The following is a 22,189-nucleotide window of genomic DNA, read 5'->3' as shown; positions in this document are numbered from 1 at the left end:
TTTACAGGGGGTCCCGGGGAGTGTGTCAGTATTTACAGGGGGTCCCGGGGAGTGTGTCTGTATTTACAGGGGTCCTGGGGAGTGTGTCTGTATTTACAGGGTTTCCCGATGAGTGTGACAGTATTTACAGGGGATCCTGGGGAGTGTGTCAGTATTTTCAGCGGGTCCAGGGGAGTGGGTCAGTATTTACAGAGGGTCCCGGGGAGTGTGTCAGTATTTACAGGGGGTCCCGGGGAGTGTGTCAGTATTTACAGGGGTCCCGGGGAGTATTTCAGTAATTACAGGGGGTCCCGGGGAGTTTCTCAGTACTTACAGGGGTTCCTGGGGAGTTTCTCAGTATTTACAGGGGTTCCCGGGGTGTGTGTCAGTATTTATAGGGGGTCCCGGGGAGTGAGTCTGTATTTACAGGGGGTCCCGGGGAGTGTGTCAGTATTTACAGGGGGTCCCGGGAAGTGTGTCTGTATTTACAGGGGTTCCCGGGGTGTGTGTCAGTATTTATAGGGGGTCCCGGGGAGTGAGTCAGTATTTACAGGGGGTCCCGGGGAGTTTGTCAGTATGTACAAGGGGTCCCGGGGAGTTTCTCAGTATTTACAGGAGGTCCCGGGGAGTTTCTCAGTATTTACAGGGGATCCTGGGGTATGTGTCAGTATTTACAGGGGGTCCCGGGGAGTGAGTCTGTATTTACAGGGGGTCCCGGGGAGCGTGTCAGTATTTACAGGGGGTCCCGGGAAGTGTGTCTGTATTTACAGGGGGTCCCGGGGAGTGTGGCTGTATTTACAGGGGGTCCTGGGGAGTGTGTCAGTATTTACAGATGGTCCCGGGGAGTGTGTCTGTATTTACAGGGGGTCCCGGGGAGTGTGTCAGTATTTACAGGGGGTCCCGGGAAGTGTGTCTGTATTTACAGGGGGTCCCGGGGAGTGTGTCTGTATTTACAGGGGGTCCTGGGGAGTGTGTCAGTATTTACAGATGGTCCCGGGGAGTGTGTCTGTATTTACAGGGGGTCCCGGGGAGTGTGTCGGTATTTACACAGGGTCCCGGGGAGTGTGTCGGTATTTACAGGGGGTCCCAGGGAGTGTGTCAGTATTTACAGGGGGTCCCGGGGAGTGTGTCAGTATTTACAGGTGCTTCTGGTGAGTGTGTCAGTATTTACTGGGGGCCCCAGGAATTATGTCGGAATTGTTGTGACCTTCCCTTACCGCTCTGGACACATTCGGATGTCTCAGGATTAACTATCGCAGTTGTGGTTCGGTGAATCAATGTGCATTTGTTATCGACAAATGCATAATTTGAGATGTTGTTTGCTCCCAGGCAGTGTCCAAGGCAGAGCTCCATCAAAAAAGAAATCATCTGAACCAAACTGAGCCCTCAGGTGCGAATCCCAGAAGCAGCCTGCAGTAGGCCCGAAGCCTGGATATGCAGTTTGTCGTTTTAGACAGGGCAAGTCTCTATTGAGTCTGCAGACATGAAGCCCAGCAGCCTGGGCCCGTCTCACAGATTTAGCATCATGGAGACAGGAGCCCCCATTCCCTCCCCCAGCTGTCTGGGCCGGCGTTGAATTTGTCCGAACCTCGGCCCCTCCACCCCCACCCCACCGGGCCTAGATTTCGCTGCTGGAGAAGCTGCTCTCAATCTCTCCAAATCAGCTCGGCGCCCGCAGCAAATCCAGCCTCACCCCACGAAGGGGTGTCCCGGAGGGAGGACCAGAAGGGAGCTCAAGGGCAACATCAAATCAAAAGACGGGGCAGAACATCTAGGAACAATTAATGGGCATTTCGACCTTTGGGAAGCTTTTAAAAAGCAAGAGAGGGCAACTGAAAGAAAAAAAAGCCTGAAGAAGTGAAGATGACATACAAAGGTGAGCTGGCCAGTATTCTGAAAGGGGATGCCAGAAGTTTTTGTCAGGGTTTTTAAGAGTCAAAGAAAGGCCAGAGTGGGTATTGGACTGCTGGAGAATGACGCTGATGCGGTTGCATTGGGGGGCAAAGAAATGGCAGATGAACTTAATGAGTGATTTGCCTTCGTCTTCACTGTGGATGACAATAGCAGCGTGTCAGAAATTGGACGGAAGTGAGTGAAGTTACTGTTGCTTGGGAGAAAGTCCTTGAGGAGCTGCGAGGCCTGAAGGTAGATCAGTCACCCCGACCGGATGGTGTTCTGAAACGAGGTGGCGGAAGAGACTGTGGAGGGATCAGTAATGGTCCTTCAAGACTCTGGACTGGCTCTGGAGGGCCGGAAATTTGCAAGTGTCACTCCGCTCTTCAAGAAGGGAGGGAGGGAGAAGAAGGGAGGTTGCAGGCCAGTTAGCCCGACGTCAGTGGCTGGGAGGACGCTGGAGTCGACTGTCGAGGATGTGGTTTCGGAGTACTTGGAAGCACATGATAAAATAGACCGATGTGAATGCGGTTTCCTTTTCAGGGGAAATCGCGCCTGAGAAATGTGTTGAAATCCTTTGAGGAAGTAGCAGGCGGGATCGACAGAAGAGGGGTGGTGGTCATTCTGCACTTTGACAAAGGAGAGTCAGAGGCTGTTGTGTGCTTGGATTTTCAGAAGGCCTTTGGCCAGGTGCCACAACGTGAGGCTGCTTAACAAGATAAGAGCCCACAGTATTATAGGAAGGAAACTAGCACGGATAGAAGATTGTCTGACCGGCAGGAGGCAAAGCGTGGGAAGAAAGGGGAGCCTTTTCTGGCTGGCTGCTGGTGACCGGTGGTGTTCCACAGGGCCCTGCGTTGGGACCGTTTCTTTTCACTGTTATATGTCAATGACTTGGATCACAGATTTGATGGCATCTTGGCCAAGCCTGTGGACGATACGAAGACAGGTGGAGGTGGGGGGTGGCGGGGGCAGGTGGTCTTGAGGAAGTAGAGACGCTGCAGAAGGAGAGAGGGAGATTAGGAGAATGGGCAAAGAAGCGGTAGGGGTGGAATACAGTGCCGGGTGGTGTACGGTCAGATGCACTTTGGCAGAAGGGGTAATGGCAGAGAATGTTTTCGAAACAGGGAGAAAATTTGAAAAAAAACTCTGAGGTGCGAAAAGGGACTTGGGAGTCTTTGTGCAGGAAGGTTAAGTCAGTGGTAAGGTGGGGAAATGGAACTTTCACATTCATTTCGAGAGGACTAGAGTGTGGTCAAGCACATTGCTCTGCGACGACACTGGTGCCAAGCTGTCTCGGCCCTAGTGCCCTTCCCTTGGACAACATCGGTGGCGTGGAGAGGGGAGACTTGCAGCATGGGCAACTGCCGGCCTCCCATACAACCTTGCCCAGGCCTACGCCCTGGAAACCTTCCAAGGCGCAAATCCGTGGTCTCATGAGACTAACGGATGCCTGAAAAAAGGAAAAGAGTATAAGAGCAGGGCTGCGACGCTGAGGCCTGATGAAGCACTGGTTGGACAGCACCTGGGAAGTTCTGGGCCCAATCTGAGAAAAGGTGGGTTGACATTGGAGAGGGTCCAGGGGAGTTTAAGCCTTTCACTCCTGGAACCATTCTCGGGATCCTCCCCTGGACCCTCTCCAATGTCAACAAATTCTAACCCCCCATCATCTCTGGAATCAACCTGGTGAACCTCCTCTGCGCCACCTCCAAAGCCAGTCTATCCTTCGTCAAGTAAGGTTTCCAGAACTGCACGCAGTACACCAGGTGTGGCTTCACCAGTACCCTGTACAGTTGCAGCATGGCCTCCCTGCTCTTAAATTCAGTCCCTCTAGCAATGAAGGCCAACATCCCATTTGCCTTCTCGATAGCCTGTTGCGCCTGCAAACCAACCTTTTGTGATTCATGCACAAACACTCCCAAGTCCCTCTGCACAGCAGCGTGCTGCAATTTTAAAAAAAAACATTTGAATAGTAATCTGCTCTTCCATTTGCCATTTTTCCTTCCAACCTCATGCCGAGGGAAACTCATGCCTCATTTTAGCCCCTCCTGACTTTCCTCTTGCATTTCTCGTACTCAGTAATCACCCCATTTGTTCCTCCTCCGCGCCCCCATCCTCTTCTTAACCAGGGCCTTGATACCTCTTGAAAACCCGAGAAGCGGTCGCTGTCTCTCCATCCGTGCAGCTGCTCAGAGGATTTTAGGCAATTGCTGTCTCGCTGCTTTTATTTTTTTCTGGATTTCTATTTTTCTAGCAGCTTCTTATTTTTGTTAATCAGCCGGTGCCACACCATTGGAATCATGCGGCGTTAATGCATGAGGAATGTTTGATGACTCTCGCTGGAGTTTAGACGAATGAATGGGGAGGGGGGCGGTTGCGGGTGGGAATCTCATTAAAACCTGTGGGGTACTGTGCAGCCTAGAAGGAGTGGATGTGGAGCGGATGTGTAGCGGGGGAGCCTAGGACCGGAGGGCCCAGCCTCAGAATAGCGGGGCGCCCGTCCAGAGCAGGGATGAGGAGGAATCTCTTCAGGTCGAGCGGTGGCGAATCCATGGAAATCCGTGCCGCGAACGGCTGTGCGGGCCAAGCCATGGAGTATATTTAAAGCAGGGGCTCTTGATCAGTGAGGGGTTGGAACGTCACGGGGAGGAAGGCAGGAGAATCGGGGACAATAAATCGGCCATGACGGGACGGCGAGGCAGACCCCGACGGGCCGAGTGGCCTAATTCTGCACCCGCGCCTTACGGTGAGAAGTTTTAATGCCGGCCCATATTTTCTTGGACGAGGGGCCCAAAACTGTCCGCACTCCGCCCAAGTTCGGCCCGAGCGACGCCTGACATGGCCGTAGCCTGACTTCCTTGCTTTTGCAACCCAGCTCTCTCGAAATGAGCCGCGACTCTTGTTGCTGACGGCCATTTCGTTCAGTATTACAACAACCCAGAGCAGAGAAGAACCGAGAACGAAGAAGAAGAAGAAGAAGAAGAAGAGAGGCTAGGAAACAGAGAAGTCTTGATCGCCCCCTTTACATTAAAAACTGGCTCTGTCTGAACAGATAACAACATCCCCTTGATAAGGTCCGGTTGATGAAATAGCCGCATGATTCCAATGGTGTGGCACCTGCTGCTTAAAAAAAAATAAGAAGCTGCTAGAAAAATAGAAATCTAGAAAAAAAAAATAAAAGCAGCGAGACAGCAATTGCCGAAAATCCTCTGAGCAGCTACACGGATGGAGACACAGTGACGGCTTCTCTGGCTTTCAAGAGATGTCAAGGCCCTGGTTAAGAAGAGGATGGGGGCGCGGAGGAGGAACAAGTGGGGTGATTACTGAGTACGAGAAATGCAAGAAGGAAGTCAGGAGGGGCTTAAATGAGGCACGAGGTTCCCTCGGCATGAGGTTGGAAGGAAAAATGACAAATGGAAGAGCAGATTACTATTTAAATGGTTAAAAAAATTTCAGCATACTGCTGTGCAGAGGGACTTGGGAGTGCCTGAGGTTGGTTTGCAGGCGCAGCAGGCTATCGAGAAGACAAATGGGAAGTTGGCCTTCATTGCTACAGGGATTGAATTCAAGAGCAGGGAGGTCGTGCTGCAACTGTACAGGGTACTGGTGAGGCCGCACCTGGAGAATTGTGTGCAGTTCTGGTCTGCTTACCTGAGGAAGGATAGACCGGCTTTGGAGGCGGTGCAGAGGAGGTTCACCAGGTTGATTCCAGAGAGGAGGGGGTTAGACTGTGAGGAAAGATTGAGTCACCTGGGACTGTACTCACTGGAATTCCGAAGAATGAGAGGAGAGCTTATAGAAACATACAACATTATGAAAGGGATAGGTAAGATAGAGGCAGGAAAGTTATTCTCCACTGGTTGGTGAGAGAAGAACGAGAGGACATAGCCTCAAGGTTTGGGGCGGTGGGGGGGGGGGGAGTAGACTTAGGAAGGAGATGAGGAGGAACTGCTTTTCCCAGAGGGTGGTGAATCTATGGAATTCTCAGCCCAGTGAAGCAGTGGAGGCCTCCTACAATGGAGGTGCCAAGCTGTATGGGTCCTAGTGCCCTTCCCTTGGACAACATCGGTGGCGTGGAGAGGGGAGACTTGCAGTATGGGCAACTGCCGGTCTTCCATACAACCTTGCCCAGGCCTCAGTCAACATCGAAAATCGATGGACAGCAGAAGAAGAAGAAGAAGAAGAAGGCTACCTCAGTAAATATATTTCATAGTCATAGTCATAGTCATACTTTATTGATCCCGGGGGAAATTGGTTTTCGTTACAGTTGCACCATAAATAATAAATAGTAATAGAACCATAAATAGTTAAATAGTATTATGTAAATTATGCCAGTAAATTATGGAATAAATCCAGGACCAACCTATTGGCTCAGGGTGTCTGACCCTCCAAAGGAGGAGTTGTAAAGTTTGATGGCCACAGGCAGGAATGACTTCCTATGACGCTCTGTGCTGCATCTCAGTGGAATGAGTCTCTGGCTGAATGTACTCCTGTGCCCAACCAGTACATTATGTAGTGGATGGGAGACATTGTCCAAGATAGCATGCAACTTAGACAGCATGCTCTTTTCAGACCACCGTGAGAGAGTCCAGTTCCAGCCCCACAACATCACTGGCCTTACGCATGAGTTTGTTGATTCTGTTGGTGTCTGTTACCCTCAGCCTGCTGCCCCAGCACACAACAGCAAACATGATAGCACTGGCCACCACAGACTCGTAGAACATCCTCAGCATCGTCTGGCAGATGTTAAAGGACATCAGTCTCCTCAGGAAATAGAGACGGCTCTGACCCTTCTTGTAGACAGCCTCAGTGTTCTTTGACCAGTCCAGTTTATTGTCAATTCGTATCCCCAGGTATACGAATCCTCCACCATGTCCACACTGACCCCCTGGATGGAAACCGGGGTCACCGGTACCTTAGCTCTCCTCAGGTCTACCACCAGCTCCTTAGTCTTTTTCACATTAAGCTGCAGATAATTCTGCTTACACCATGTGACAAAGTTTCCTACCGTGGCCCTATACTTAGCCTCATCTCCCTTGCTGATGCATCCAACTATGGCAGAGTCATCAGAAAACTTCTGGAGATGACAAGACTCTGTGCAGTAGTTGAAGTCCGAGGTGTAAATGGTGAAGAGAAAGGGAGACAAGACAGTCCCCTGTGGAGCCCCAGTGCTGCTGATCACTCTGTCGGGGACACAGTGTTGCAAGCACACGTACTGTGGTCTGCCAGTCAGGTAATCAAGAATCCATGACACCAGGGAAGCATCCACCTGCATCGCTGTCAGCTTCTCCCCCAGCAGAGCAGGGAGGATGGTGTTGAACGCACTGGAGAAGTCAAAAAACATGACCCTCACAGTGCTCGCTGGCTTGTCCAGGTGGGCGTAGACACGGTTCAGCAGGTAGACGATGGCATCCTCAACTCCTGGTCGGGGCTGGTAGGCGAACTGGAGGGGATCTAAGTGTGGCCTGACCATAAGCCGGAGCAGCTCCAGAACAAGTCTCTCCAGGGTCTTCATGATGTGGGAGGTCAATGCCACCGGTCTGTAGTCATTGAGGCCGCTGGGGCGCAGCGTCTTCGGCACAGGGACGAGGCAGGACATCTTCCACAGTACAGGAACCCTCCGGAGCCTCAGGCTCAGGTTGAAGACATGGCGAAGTACTCCACATAGCTGAGGGGCACAGGTTTTGAGCACCGTGGTACTGACACCATCCGGTCCTGCAGCCTTGCTTGGGTTGAGACGTTTCAGCTGTCTTCTCACCTGCTCAGCTGTGAAGCCCACTGTGGTGGTTTCGTGTGGGGAAGGGGTATAGTCATGAGAGCAGGGTGGGGCACTGTGAGGAGGGGTAGGAGGGGAGAGTGGAATATGTGTTGTTTGGGAGCCGACAACAGATGGCTCATGTGGGGGAGCAAGGGTGGTTAGATTTTTGCATAGTAGGGGAATTAAGTGTTATGGGGAAAAGGCAGGCAGGTGGAGACGAGTCTGTGGGCAGATCAGCCATGATCTTATTGAATGGCGGAGCAGGCTAGATGGGCCAGATGGCCGACTGCTGCTCCTATTTCTTATGTTCTGATGTTCTCGCAGACAAGGTGAAGGAGAATCCTCAGGGTTTCTACAGAAACGTCAAGAGCAGAAGGATTGCAAGGGACAAAATCGGTCTTATGGAAGATCAGAGCGGCAACAGACGTGGAGTGAAAAAGAGTTGGGGGCGACGTTAAGTGTTTTTTTTTGATCTGTATTTACTCAAGAGATGGACGTAGAGTCTGTAGAAGTGAGGAAAAGTGGTATCAACTTCATGGACCCTATACAGATTACAGAGGAAGAGGTGTTTGCTGCGCTGAGGCAAATCAGGGTGGATAAATCCCCGGGAGGCAAGTGCAGAAGTTGCAGGGACCCGAGCAGAGATACTTAGATCATTCCTTAGCGACAGGCGAGGGACCAGAGGATTGGAAGGTAACCAATGCTGTTCTGCTTTTCCAGCTGGTCCAGATCCCTCTACAAAGCCTTGACAGCCTTCCCCACTGACCGCTACACCCCCAGTCCTGGTGTCACCCGCAAATTTGCCAACCCAGTCCTCCTCATTATCATCCAGATCGTTGATCTCGACGACAAACAACAAAGGACCCGGCTCCGATCCCTGCGGCTCTCCACTGATCAGCAGTCGGAGAGGCAACCCTCTCCCACCCCTCTCTGTCTTCTCCTGCAGAGCCAATGCCTAATCCAATTTGCTGCCTTATCTTGAATGCTGAGCGACCCCTTGACCAACTTCCCATGCGGCACCTTGTCCAACGCCTTGCTCAAGTCCCTGTGGACGCCATCCACTGCCTTGCCTTCATCAAAAAACTCCATAAGGTTGCTAAACCGTGATCTTCCACGGACCAAGCCATGGAGACTATCCCCGAAGGGTCCCCATTTATCCAAGTACTCATACATCCAGTCCTTCAGAATGGCTTCCAGTAACTTTCCCACCACTGATGTCAGGCTCACAATTCCCTGGTTTACTTAAAGCCTGTCTTAAACAGCGGCCCAGTAGCGTAGTGGTCAGCACAACGGTTTACGACCCAGGTTCAATTCCCGCCTCCTCCTGTGAGGAGTTTTGTATGTTCTCCCCCGTGACCGCGTGACCGCGCACCGCCTGGTAAAATGTTCCGTGACCCCTCGTGACCTGTGGGACGCTCCGCCACAGATTGTGCGTATACTTAAAGAGGACGTCGATCGTTTCCTGATCGGTGGGGGTGGGGGTGGGGTGTTGAGTAGGGTCCGGGATCAGCCGCGATGGGATGGCGGAGCAGACTCGACGGGCTGAGTGGTCAGATTAAATCGAGGGATTGCTGGATTGCTGAAAGGGCCGTGCTGTATCCTAGCCTCCTATGCTCCGGCACCTCGCCTGTTGCTAAGGGCGATTTAAATGTTGCGTATCTGTTCGGGCCCCTGCCGCTTCTGCGCTTGTCTCCCGCAGGTTCCGAGGGGGCCCCGTGTCGGGCCCTGGGGGTTTATCTCACTTCTGCCTCACCTCTGTAGTCTCCGCGTCCGGTGATAAAAATCCACCTGCGATGTCCCCCATCTCTCCTGGCTTCGCAGGTGGATGACCACCCTGGTCTTCAGGAGGACCTTGTAATCTCAGAGGCCCGTGCGGTTCTCCCGCACCTGATCTGCTAGCGCCGCCTCCTGCCTTCCTTTTAAGCCCTCTCGGTTTCCTTCTGACTTCTCTCGACTTTCGTGCACTCCTTGAGCACCTCGTCTGTTCCTACCTGCCTGTACCCTGCGGATGGACCTCCTTCTTAATCCACCCCCTCTCCCCGCCCTCTGTAATCCGTACAGGATCGCCTCACGTCTACAGAGCCCGTGCCCGTCTCTTGTGTGGCAAAAAAAAAGTCCATTTAAGATCCTACATGCCCCACTCCCATCTCTTTTGGCTCCAGACCAGTCTATACGTTCGGGAGTCGACTCTGGGCCCGGGCCCCAGAGCGTGGACGAGGGTGGGTGGTTTCGTTTACTCCGGGGGAGGTCTCATGGCGTACGAAGCTGGGCATGTGCTGGGGCTGGAGAGTAGTGACTTTCCGCGTTCAGGTCTCAGAGGGCGGCGGGGTGCCCGTGGGTCCAGCACCCAGCGGTACAGCACAGCCGGTGGGCCCCCTTCGGCCCGCAGTGCGCTGCTGTCCACGTAACCCACGCCAAGGTCAATCGATCGATTTGACTCGACTTCCTTTCCTGAAGAGGAGCAAGAAAAAAATCTCTGCGTTGCGTCCCCGTTTGAATGTGCGACCGACGTGCAATTTATAGTCGTTTGCGACAAATGGGATGTACAACAGGACAGTCAGTGTAGCGCAGAGATACAACCGCGTCAGCGTGAGTTAATCAGTCTAGTCCTCCCCTTCCCACATCGCCATCCATTTTTTGATCATCTACGTGCCTGCCTAAGACTCTCGGAAATGTCCCCCAATGTGTGAGGAGATCCTGAAGTACCGCTATTAACTGTGCTTTTGAAGAGAGAGAGAGAGTTATTTACCATCGATATGTTGCTTTTGAAAAGAGACGGAGAGTTATTTACCACCGATATGTTGCTTTTGAAAAGAGAGAGAGAGAGATGAAGATTAACGGTGGGACAGCCACTTTAAGGCCCTGGAAGTAACTTTTGGATCTCGACTGAGTTTGAAGTTGGAGACAGCACCGAGCAGCTCGTCAGTTGCTGTGGTGACTGAAGGCAGGTTGTAGATATTTACTTCAAGGACAGTCTGCCTGCTTGTGCATTTCTTACACAGACAGAGGAAACATAGAAACATAGAAACATAGAAAATAGGTGCAGGAGTAGGCCATTCGGCCCTTCGAGCCTGCACCGCCATTTATTATGATCATGGCTGATCATCCAACTCAGAACCCCGCCCCAGCCTTCCCTCCATACCCCCTAACCCCCGTAGCCACAAGGGCCATATCTAACTCCCTCTTAAATATAGCCAATGAACTGGCCTCAACTGTTTCCTGTGGCAGAGAATTCCACAGATTCACCACTCTCTGTCTGAAGAAGTTTTTCCTCATCTCGGTCCTAAAAGGCTTCCCCTCTATCCTCAAACTGTGACCCCTCGTTCTGGACTTCCCCAACATCGGGAACAATCTTCCTGCATCTAGCCTGTCCAATCCCTTTAGGATCTTATACGTTTCAATCAGATCCCCCCTCAATTTTCTAAATTCCAACGAGTACAAGCCCAGTTCATCCAGTCTTTCTTCATATGAAAGTCCAGCCATCCCAGGAATCAATCTGGTGAACCTTCTTTGTACTCCCTCTATGGCAAGGATGTCTTTCCACAGATTAGGGGACCAAAACTGTACACAATACTCCAGGTGTGGTCTCACCAAGGCCTTGTACAACTGCAGTAGTACCTCCCTGCTCCTGTACTCGAATCCTCTTGCTATAAATGCCAGCATACCATTCGCCTTTTTCACCGCCTGCTGTACCTGCATGCCCACTTTCAATGACTGGTGTATAATGACACCCAGGTCTCGTTGCACCTCCCCTTTTCCTAATCGGCCACCATTCAGATAATAATCTGTTTTCCTATTTTTGCCACCAAAGTGGATAACTTCACATTTATCCACATTAAATTGCATCTGCCATGAATTTGCCCACTCACCCAACCTATCCAAGTCACCCTGCATCCTCTTAGCATCCTCCTCACAACAAACACTGCCACCCAGCTTCGTGTCATCCGCAAACTTGGAGATACTGCATTTAATTCCCTCATCCAAGTCATTAATATATATTGTAAACAACTGGGGTCCCAGCACTGAGCCTTGCGGTACCCCACTAGTCACCGCCTGCCATTCTGAAAAGGTCCTGTTTATTCCCACTCTTTGCTTCCTGTCTGCTAACTAACTCTCCACCCACACCAATACCTTACCCCCAATACCGTGTGCTTTAAGTTTGCACACTAATCTCCTGTGTGGGACCTTGTCAAAAGCCTTCTGAAAATCCAAATATACCACATCCACTGGTTCTCCCCTATCCACTCTACTAGTTACACCCTCAAAAAATTCTATGAGATTCGTCAGACATGATTTTCCTTTCACAAATCCATGCTGACTTTGTCCGATCATTTCACCGCTTTCCAAATGTGCTGTTATCACATCCTTGATAACTGACTCCAGCAGTTTCCCCACCACCGACGTTAGGCTAACCGGTCTATAATTCCCTGGTTTCTCTCTCTCTCCTTTTTTAAAAAGTGGAGTTACATTAGCCACCCTCCAATCCTCAGGAACTAGTCCAGAATCTAACGAGTTTTGAAAAATTATCACTAATGCATCCACTATTTCTTGGGCTACTTCCTTAAGCACCCTGGGATGCAGACCATCTGGCCCTGGGGATTTATCTGCCTTCAATCCCTTCAATTTACCTAACACCACTTCCCTACTAACATGTATTTCGCTCAGTTCCTCCATCTCACCGGACCCTCTGTCCCCTACTATTTCTGGAAGATTATTTATGTCCTCCTTAGTGAAGACAAAACCAAAGTAATTATTCAATTGGTCTGCCATGTCCTTGCTCCCCATAATCAATTCACCTGTTTCTGTCTGCAGGGGACCTACATTTGTTTTTACCAGTGTTTTCCTTTTTACATATCTATAAAAGCTTTTACAGTCCGTTTTAATGTTGCCTGCCAGTTTTCTCTCATAATCTCTTTTCCCCTTCCTAATTAAGCCCTTTGTCCTCCTCTGCTGAACTCTGAATTTCTCCCAGTCCTCAGGTGAGCCACTTTCTCTGGCTAATTTGTATGCTTCTTCTTTGGAATTGATACTATCCCTAATTTCTCTTGTCAGTCACGGGTGCACTACGTTTCTTGATTTATTCTTTTGCCAAACTGGGATGAACATTTGTTGCAGTTCATCCATGCAACCTTTAAATGCTTGCCATTGCATATCCACTGTCAATCCTTTAAGTGTCATTTGCCAGTCTATTTTAGTTAATTCACGTCTCATACCTTCAAAGTTACCCCTCTTTAAGTTCAGAACCTTTGTTTCTGAATTAACTGTGTCACTCTCCATCTTAATGAAGAATTCCACCATATTATGGTCACTCTTACCCAAGGGGCCTCTCACGACAAGATTGCTAATTAACCCTTCCTCATTGCTCAAAACCCAGTCCAGAATAGCCTGCTCTCTAGTTGGTTCCTCGACATGTTGGTTCAAAAAACCATCCCGCATACATTCCAAGAAATCCTCTTCCTCAGCACCTTTACCAATTTGGTTCACCCAATCTACATGTAGATTGAAGTCACCCATTATAACTGCTGTTCCTTTATTGAACGCATTTCTAATTTCCTGTTTAATACCATCTCCGACCTCACTACTACTGTAAGGTGGCCTGTACACAACTCCCACCAGCGTCTTCTGCCCCTTAGTGTTATGCAGCTCTGCCCATATCGATTCCACATCTTCCCGGCTTATGTCCTTCCTTTCTATTGCGTTAATCTCTTCTTTAACCAGCAACGCCACCCCACCTCCCCTTCCTTCATGTCTATCCCTCCTGAATATTGAATATCCCTGAACGTTGAGCTCCCATCCCTGGTCACCCTGGAGCCATGTCTCTGTGATCCCAACTATATCATAATCATTAATAACAATCTGCACTTTCAATTCATCCACCTTATTACGAATGCTCCTTGCATTGACACACAAAGCCTTCAGGCGCTCTTTTACAACTCTCTTAGCCCTTATACAATTATGCTGAAAAGTGGCCCTTTTTAATGCTTGCCCTGGATTTGTCTACCTGCCACTTTTACTTTTCTCCATAGTACGTTTTGCTTCTACCCTCAGTTTACACCCCTCTGTCTCTCTGCACTGGTTCCCATCCCCCTGTAGTGAACTAACCTCCTCACGCCTAGCCTCTTTAATTTGATTCCCACCCCCCAACCATTCTAGTTTAAAGTCACCTGAGTAGCCCCCGCTAATCTCCCTGCCAGGATATTGGTCTCCCTAGGATTCAAGTGCAACCCGTCCTTTTTGTACAGGTCACGCCTGCGCCAAAAGAGGTCCCAATGATCCAAAAACTTGAATCCCTGCCCCCTGCTCCAATCCCTCAGCCACGCATTTATCCTCCACCTCATCGCATTCCTACTCTCACTGTCGCGTGGCACAGGCAGTAATCCCGAGATTACTACCTTTGCAGTCCTTTTTCTCAACTCCCTTCCTAGCTCCCTATATTCTCCTTTCAGGACCTCTTCCCTATTCCTACCTATGTCATTGGTACCTATATGTACCACGACCTCTGGCTCCTCACCCTCCCACTTCAGGATATCTTGGACACGATCAGAAATATCCCGGACCCTGGCACCAAGGAGGCAAACTACCATCCGGGTCTCTGGACTGCGTCCACAGAATCGCCTATCTGACCCTCTTACTATCGAGTCCCCTATCACAACTGCCCTCCTCTTCCTTGCCCTACCCTTCTGAGCACAGGGGCCAGACTCTGTGCCGGAGGCACGGCCACTGTCGCTTCTCCCGGGTAAGCTGTCCCCCCCAACAGTACTCAAACAGGAGTACCTGTTGTTAAGGGGCACAGCCACCGGGGTACTCCCTATTACCTGACCTTTCCCCTTCCCCCTCCTAACCGTGTCCCACTTGTCTGCCTCCCGTGGCCCCGGCGTGACCACCTGCCTGCAACTCCTCTCTATCACCTCCTCAGTCTCCCTGACCAGACGAAGGTCCTCGAGCTGCAGCTCCAGTTCCGTAACGCGGTCTCTTAGGAGCTGCATCTCGATGCACTTGGCGCAGATGTAGACGTCCGGGAGGCTTGTAGACTCCAGGGCCTCCCACATCCGACACCGAGAACAGCAAACTGCTCTCACACTCATACTGCCCCTCTCCTCAAATAACAACAGAAAATGAATGCCAAACCTTCCTCGCCTCGCCTGTTTCCGCCTAAGCCCGTTGAGCCGAAGCCCTTAAGTCTTCACTCTGCTCCCGGCTCACTCCGCAGCCCGCAAACTCCGCTGCCCCCTCTATGAGGCTCTGTTCCTTTTAAATCTGCCGCGCTGCACAGCCCGACGTCACACGCCTGCGCAGTCCCGCCTCTCAGAACGAGGTTGGAGGAAAAAAAAAATAACGAAACTTTCAAAAATGTCTTTCTCGGCACTCCCACTCAGACTCTCAGACTCCTTCTTCGAATCAAACCCGAAGCAGGATGTCTGCAGGAAGCAGGAAGGAGGGATTATTTGAATGACAGTTGATGCTCAGTACGGTGAGATAAAATAGGAGGTCAGATGATACAGACCTCAGGCACATGATCTGGACACTGAATGAGCATTGCTGTGCCCGCAGGAAAAGTGGGTTTTGGGAGGATCGATGAGGTGGATCGATCCAATCGCTCTTGTAGTGAAAAGGAAAGGGGTTGACTGGTGGGGAGTTGTCCATGTGTCCACCCTCGCCTGGGGGACAGCTCCACCACAGAAAACTGGTCCCCCTGGTTAAACTCACAGTCGGTGACTTGTAAAGGAGTTCGAAGGACAACGAGAAGATCGAATGCGTCAGCTCACCTGAAGACTCAAATCTCTCCCCCCCTCCCTCTCACTACTCAACTCAATACCACAAACTGAACTGAACTTTACTCATCATCGTAAGACTGTATCTTTTTATCCCTAGACTGAAAGAAGCTTGGTTTTTCACACATATATATTTCCACACTTAATGATATACTTATTTATATATATATAAAATCATTGCTAACCCGTTTGATTTATCTGCATTTATATTAATGTATTGCGTAGTTACTAATAAATATTATTAGTTTATAGTAATACTGGACTCCAAAGTGTTTTCCATCTCTGCCGGTTCTTTATTCCCGTCACGGGGTTCGTGACAAATGCATCTGCCTTTACCACCACCCCTGACAGGGCGTTCCACCGGCCCACGGCTCTCTGTGTGTAAAATAACTACCTCTGACTTCACCCCCCCCGCCAGCCTCCAGCCACACTTTCCTCCAATCACCTCAATCAAATTGACGGCCTTTCCGGTTAGCTACGTCGGCCCTGGGGAAAGAGGTCTCGCCGTCAGCCCACCCGATCGAGCCCCCTTATCGCCGGGCACACCACTGCCGAGTCACCGCTGGTGGTCCTCCGCTCCGAAGAGCTCGCTCAGCCCACCCACGCGAGGCAGGCCCGCCTCATCCTGGCAGCGTCCCGGAAAAAAAAAACCTGCTCTGCACCCTCTCCGGACGCACCTCGGCGTTGGGAAATGTACGATCGTGCACTTTGTTATCTAAATGGGGACCTGCTTCGAGCATCAGAGGTGCAGAGGGACTTGGGGGTCTCCGGGCAAGACACCCAGAAGGTTAATTCACCGTTTGAGTCTGCGGTAAAGAAGTCAAGTGCGATGTTGGCATTTATTTCAAGGGGAATAGAATATAAAAGCAAGGAGATATTTATAAGATACTAGCCAGGCCGCACTTGGAGTATTGTCAACAGTACTGGGCCCCGTATCTCAGAAAGGATGTGTTGTCATTGGAAAGAGTCCAGAGGAGGTTCACGGGGATGATTCCGGGAATGAAGGGGTTAACATATGAGGAGCATTTGGCAGCTTTGGGCCTGAACTCGCTGGAATTTAGAAGAGTGCATGGGGAGGGGGATCTCATTGAAACCTATTGAATATTGAAAGGACAGGATGGGGTGGATGAGGAGCGGATGTTTCCCATGGTAAGGGTATCCAGAACTAGAGGGCACAGCCTCAAAGTTGGGGGCGGAGGAATAAAACAAAGGAGGAAATTTTTTTTAGTCAGAGAGCGGTCAATCTGTGGAATGCTCTGCCACAGACTGCGGTGGAGGCCGAGCCCGTGGGTATACCTGAGGCAGAGGTTGATCATTTCCTGATCGGTCAGGGCATCAAAGCTTATGGGGAGAAGGCAGGTGTATGGGGGTTGAGTGGGATCCGGGGGTCAGCCACGATGGACTGGCAGAGCAGACTCGATGGGCTGAATGGCCGAATTCTGCTCCTATGTCTTTTGGACTTAGAGCTCCCAAGTCCTTCCTACAATGAAGCGACCAGAACTGAGCACAGTACTCTCAGTTTGGTCTAACCAGCGGTTTTAGCAAGGACATATTTTAATGTTTTTTTAGCGTGTCGCACCAGACCGTCGGCCATTCTTGTCTGGTGCGTGGTGATGGGATCGGCCTCCTTTCGGATCAACCAGGTCACAATATGAACTTTCCTGACTCGACCCTTTTCTTTTTTTTCTTACGAGGCCGAGTGGCTAGCTCGACGCTCAACCCGGCACGGATGGAAAGCGTGCTGGGCAGGAGGGTGGTGGAGGTGGCCCGACTTGGGATTCGAACTCGGGAGCCTTCGCTCCGGAGTCCGGCGCTGACGCCATTGCGCCACCTGCCGGCCAATGCTGGGGCTGAACAAGGCATCGGTCAGACACACTTGGAGTCTTGTGAGCAGCTGCGGGGCCCCTATCGGTGAAAGGACTTACTGCATCCGGAGGGGCTTTAGGAGAATGATCGCAGGAATGACAGGGTTAACACAGGAGGAGCGTTCGGCGACACTGGGCCTGTTCTAGCATGGAGTTCGGAGGGACGAAGGGACTTCTCGTTGCAACTTATATGAAACAGTCTAGGTAGAGTGGGTGCAGAGAGGACGTTTTGTGCGGTGGGGGAGTCTCGGACCAGAGGGCGCAGCCTCGGAATAGAGGGGCGTCCATTTAGAATGGAGATGGGGTGGAATTTATTCAGCAAGAGGGCAGTGAATCTGCGGAAGGCGTTGCCCCAGGCGGCTGTGAAGGCCGAGCCGCTGTGCGGACTGAGAGTGGAGGCTGACAGGTTATTGATTAGTCAGGGCGTTAAAGGTTACAGAGAGAAGGCAGGAGAATGAGGTTGAGAGGGGGCCATAAATCAGCCATGATGGAATATTGAGACAACTAATCGTCTCTAGCGCACACAAGATCATCGGGACACAGCTCCCAGCCCTGGAGGACACCGACAGCTCTGGCTGCCTAAGGAAACCTACAAGCATCCGTTGAGGACAATACACACCCATGCAATCATCTGCTTGATCTTCTTCCATCTGGCAGACTGCATAAGATTTTCTATGCCCACACTTCCAGGCTGAAAAATAGCTTTTTCCCCAGAGCTATAATTGCTCTGAACCAATCGATCAAGCATCATCCATAAATATGTTATATTGCTACTTTAATACCGGTGAGTATGAGAGTTGCAAACTCATTTTCGCTCTATTGGTGCATGACAAATTGTACTATGCAATGACAATAAAGATATCTCATTTCATTTCATTTCATAACCCACTGTTTCTGTGCGCCAGTTTCACCTTCTTCTGATCCACAAAGAGGGTCTCCACGAAAGGTGCTTGGAGCGATTTCGAACTGTTTCCGGGCAGGGAGGGGAGGGAGTGCCCACACTCCGTGGACGCTTCATTTTGACGCACCTGTAAAGCCAACGCGCTGACGCAAAGATCTCATCAGCCAATCGCGTGGCAGCAACTCAACGCGGAAAAGCACGCCAGCAGGGCCAGGAGGCTCAGTTGCGGGGAATGGGGGAGGAAGGTTATAGATGGGTAGATGGATACTTCATTGATCCGAAAGGAAATCAGGGTGTCACAGTAGCGTTACAAGTGCACAGATATACAACTATTAGAAGAGAAATAAGAAAGATTAAAAAAAAGTTACCTCAAACACTCTATTCGGAGGGGTGAGGGAGTCATCAGTTCCTCAGCTATAGGTTGACTCATTATGGAGCCTAATGGCCGGAGGGAAGAATGACCTCGTGTAGCCCTCTTTGGAGCAACACAGTTGTCTCAGTCTATTATTAAATTCAGAATCAGAATCAGGTTTATTATCACCGGCATGTGTCGTGAAGTTTGCTAACTTAGCCGCAGCAGTTCAATGCAATACATAATCTAGAAGAAGAGGGAAAAAAATAAGCAAATAAGTAACTCAATTACAGTATACGTATATTGAATAGATTAAAAATTGTGCAAGAAAGCAGTGACCACTTTATTCGGTGCAGGGAGGTACCCAGTGAAGCGTCCACTGGGTACCTCCCTGCACGGGCCATCTGGATGAGCTGGGAATTTTCTCCGAGACGCGAGGCGACCTGACAGAGGTGCAGAGGGTTACGGGAGGCCAGGACAGAGAGAGTCCCCAGAGACTATTTCACGGGGCGGCAATAACCGGTACCAGAGGACGCCCGGGCGACTGGGGGAAAAGTTGGTGAAGATCAGAATAGGAATCAGGTTTATCATCGCCGGCATGTGACGTGAAATTTGTTAACTTAGCAGCAGTTCAATGCGATACATAATCTAACAGAGAGAGAAAAAATAGTAATAATAAATAAAATAAAACATAATAATAATTAAACAAGTAAATCGATTACGTATATTGAATAGATTATTAAAAATTGCGCAAAAACAGAAATACTGTACATTAAAAAAGGTGAGGTAGTATCCAAAGCTTCAATGTCCATTCAGAAGTCTGATGACAGAGGGGAAGAAGCTGTTCCTGAATCGCTGAGTGTGTGCCTTCAGGCTTCTGTACCTCCTACCTGATGGTAACAGTGAGAAAAGGACATGCCCTGGGTGCTGGAGGTCCTTAATAATGGACGCTGCCTTTCTGAGACACGGCTCCCTGAAGGTGTCCTGGGTACTTTGTAGGCTTCTGCCCAAGATGGAGCTGACTAGATTTACAACCCTCTGCAGCTTCTTTCGGTCCTGTGCAGTAGCCCCTCCATTCCAGACAGTGAGGCAGCCTGTCAGAATGCTCTCCATGGTATGACTATAGAAGTTTTCGAGCGCATTTGTTGACATGCCAAATCTCTTCAAACTCCTAATAAAGTATAGCCGCTGTCTTGCCTTCTTTGTGACTACATCGATATCTCAGATCCTCAGAGATCTTGACAAAGTCGATAGCTATTTTCGGGCGGGTGGATCGCACTGAACAGGGGTGGTAGCAGAGTTAGATTAGGCTGGTTTAAGAGGTGCTTCGGTAGGGATGTGCATGATAAGAAGTTGGATTGTGATGGACTACCATCCATGAGAGAGTCCCCGGTCTATAGTTTCCGGGACTGTCCTCTTTGCTTCTTTATTCACCTCCAGAGATGCTGCCTGACTTTCTGAGATCCTCCAGCATTTCTCCCAGAGACTTACTCCCCGTCACCCACCCACAAACCCTCCGCAGCCGCCACTGAAATTGATCTCTTCCACTCTCTCACCCGAACACCCTTCTCCGCCACAGATCTTCTCCCTCCCACTCCTTCAAAAATTTCCTCCCCTCTCTCCTCCTATCTCTTCTTCTCCCTCTCCCCCCTTTCCGTCCACTGTCTCCTTATCTCTCTATCACCTCTCTCTCTCCTCCACTCTTACCTCCCTATCTTCCCCCTCGCTCCCCATCTCCCACCATCACCCTCTCAATCCCCATCTCTCTCCTTGCCACGCTCGCTCCCGTCCCTCCCCACTCACCCCTCTCTCCTCTCTCTAACTCCTCTCACTCTCCCTTCCTCCTGTCTCCACCCATTCCCCTTTCCCCCTCTCAAACCCTCTCTCCTCTCTCCTCATCTTTCTTCCCCTCTTCCACTCAGTCTTCTCTACCCCACTCCCTCTTCCCTCTCTCTCACCCCGCTCTCCAACCCTCTCTCTGACTCTCTCCATACCTCCGCACTCCTATAACACCCTCTGTCTCTCCTCCCTCTCTCTCTCCCCTTCTGACCTACATCTCTCTCCTGCCTTTCTCCGCCTCTCTTCCCTCTCTCTCTCCCTCACTCTGCACATCTTCCCAGCCCTATCTCCCCTCTCTCCTCCACCCCTCTCTTTCTTCCCCCTCTCTCCTCCTCCTCTCTCCCCCTCTCTAGTCCCTTCCCCTTTCCCCTTTTCTGCTTCACCCTTCTCTCCCCACCTTCCTACCTCTCTCTCCCTCTCCCTCTCTGTCTCTCTCCTCACCCTCTGCTCCCCCCTCTCTCTTTGCTCAACTCTATCCCTGGCTCACTCCCCCTTTACCCCTGCTTCTCTCTCTCTTTCCCTTTCTCACTCTATCCCTTTCTTTCTCTGTTTATTCTCTCTCACATCTACCCCACCCACCCAGAATATGAGAGAGTGAGTGAGAGAGGGAAAAAGGGAGGCGAGGTGTGACTGAGGAAGGGAAGAAATATGGAAGTGGAGGGAGTGAAGTTTTAAGTGAGGGAGGGAGAGAAGATTGGAGGAAATTTGAAAATCTGAGAGAGAGGGGTGACAGAAAGTGTTAGAGTGTGCGAGAGAGAGAGAGAAGGAAAAAGGGAAGGTCGAAGTTCGGGAGGGAGAGGTAGGCGGGTAGCTGTAACTGAGGGAGGGAGAGAAAGTGGGAGGGGATGAGAATATCTGAGCGAGAGGAGTGAGGGAAGGTGTAAGAGTGAGAGAGAGAGAAGGAAGGAGGAAAGGTGGAAGTGAGCGAGGGTGAGAAGGTGTAAGGAAGAGAGCAGGAGGGAGGGAAAGTGAAAGTCTGAGACAAAGAATGAGCGACGGAAGGTATAAGAGTGTGGGAGAGAGTGAAGAAGTGAGGGAAGGAGGAAGTGAGGGAGGGAGAGAAGGAGGAAAGGAAGGTGTTAGTCTGAGAGAGAAGGAGGGAGGGATAGTGTAAGTGAGAGAGACAGAGAAAGAGGATGTGAAGGGGGGAGTGAGGGAGGGTGACAGCGAGAGAAGGCGTAAATGAGGGAGAGAGTGAAGGGGGGAGGGAATGTGAAAGTGAGGGAGGGAAAATGTAAGTGAGGGTGATAGAGAGAGAAGGACCAGAGGGATGGTGCAAGTGAGGAAGAGTGAGAGGGAGAAGATGAAAGGGGGCGAAGAAAGTGTGTAAAGGGAGAGAGGGGAAATGTGGGAAGGAGAGTGGGAAGAGAACAACCCCGCCTCAAACCCACTATCATCCCCTTGCTCCCTGCTCTCTCCTCCCCTCTCTTCCCCCTCACCCCTCGCTGTCCCTACTCTCTCATCCCTCTCTATCCACTCGCCCCATCCCCCAATCTCTCCCCTCTCTCTCCACAACTCTACCACGCCCATTCCCCCTTTCGAACCACCTCTCTCTCTTTCTCTCTCTCTCATTCTCTCCCTTTCTCTCTCTCACATTCCACCCACCCAGAATATGAGAGAATATGTGCGTGTGTCTGTGTGTCTGAGAAACAGAGAGAGAGAGAGATAGGGAGAGAAAGCAATTGTTGAGGGAGAGATATGGAAATGGAGGGCGGGAAGGTTTAGCTGTGGGAGGGACAGAGTAAGAGAGGGAAGGTGTAAGTGAGAGCGGGAGAGAAGGAGAGAGGGAATGTGTAAACGAGAGAGAGAGAGAGAGAGAGGGAGAAAGGA

Source organism: Mobula birostris, chromosome 13, assembly GCF_030028105.1.
Source record: "Mobula birostris isolate sMobBir1 chromosome 13, sMobBir1.hap1, whole genome shotgun sequence".
Classification (NCBI taxonomy): domain Eukaryota; kingdom Metazoa; phylum Chordata; class Chondrichthyes; order Myliobatiformes; family Myliobatidae; genus Mobula; species Mobula birostris.
Note: the sequence above shows the minus strand (reverse complement) of the source record.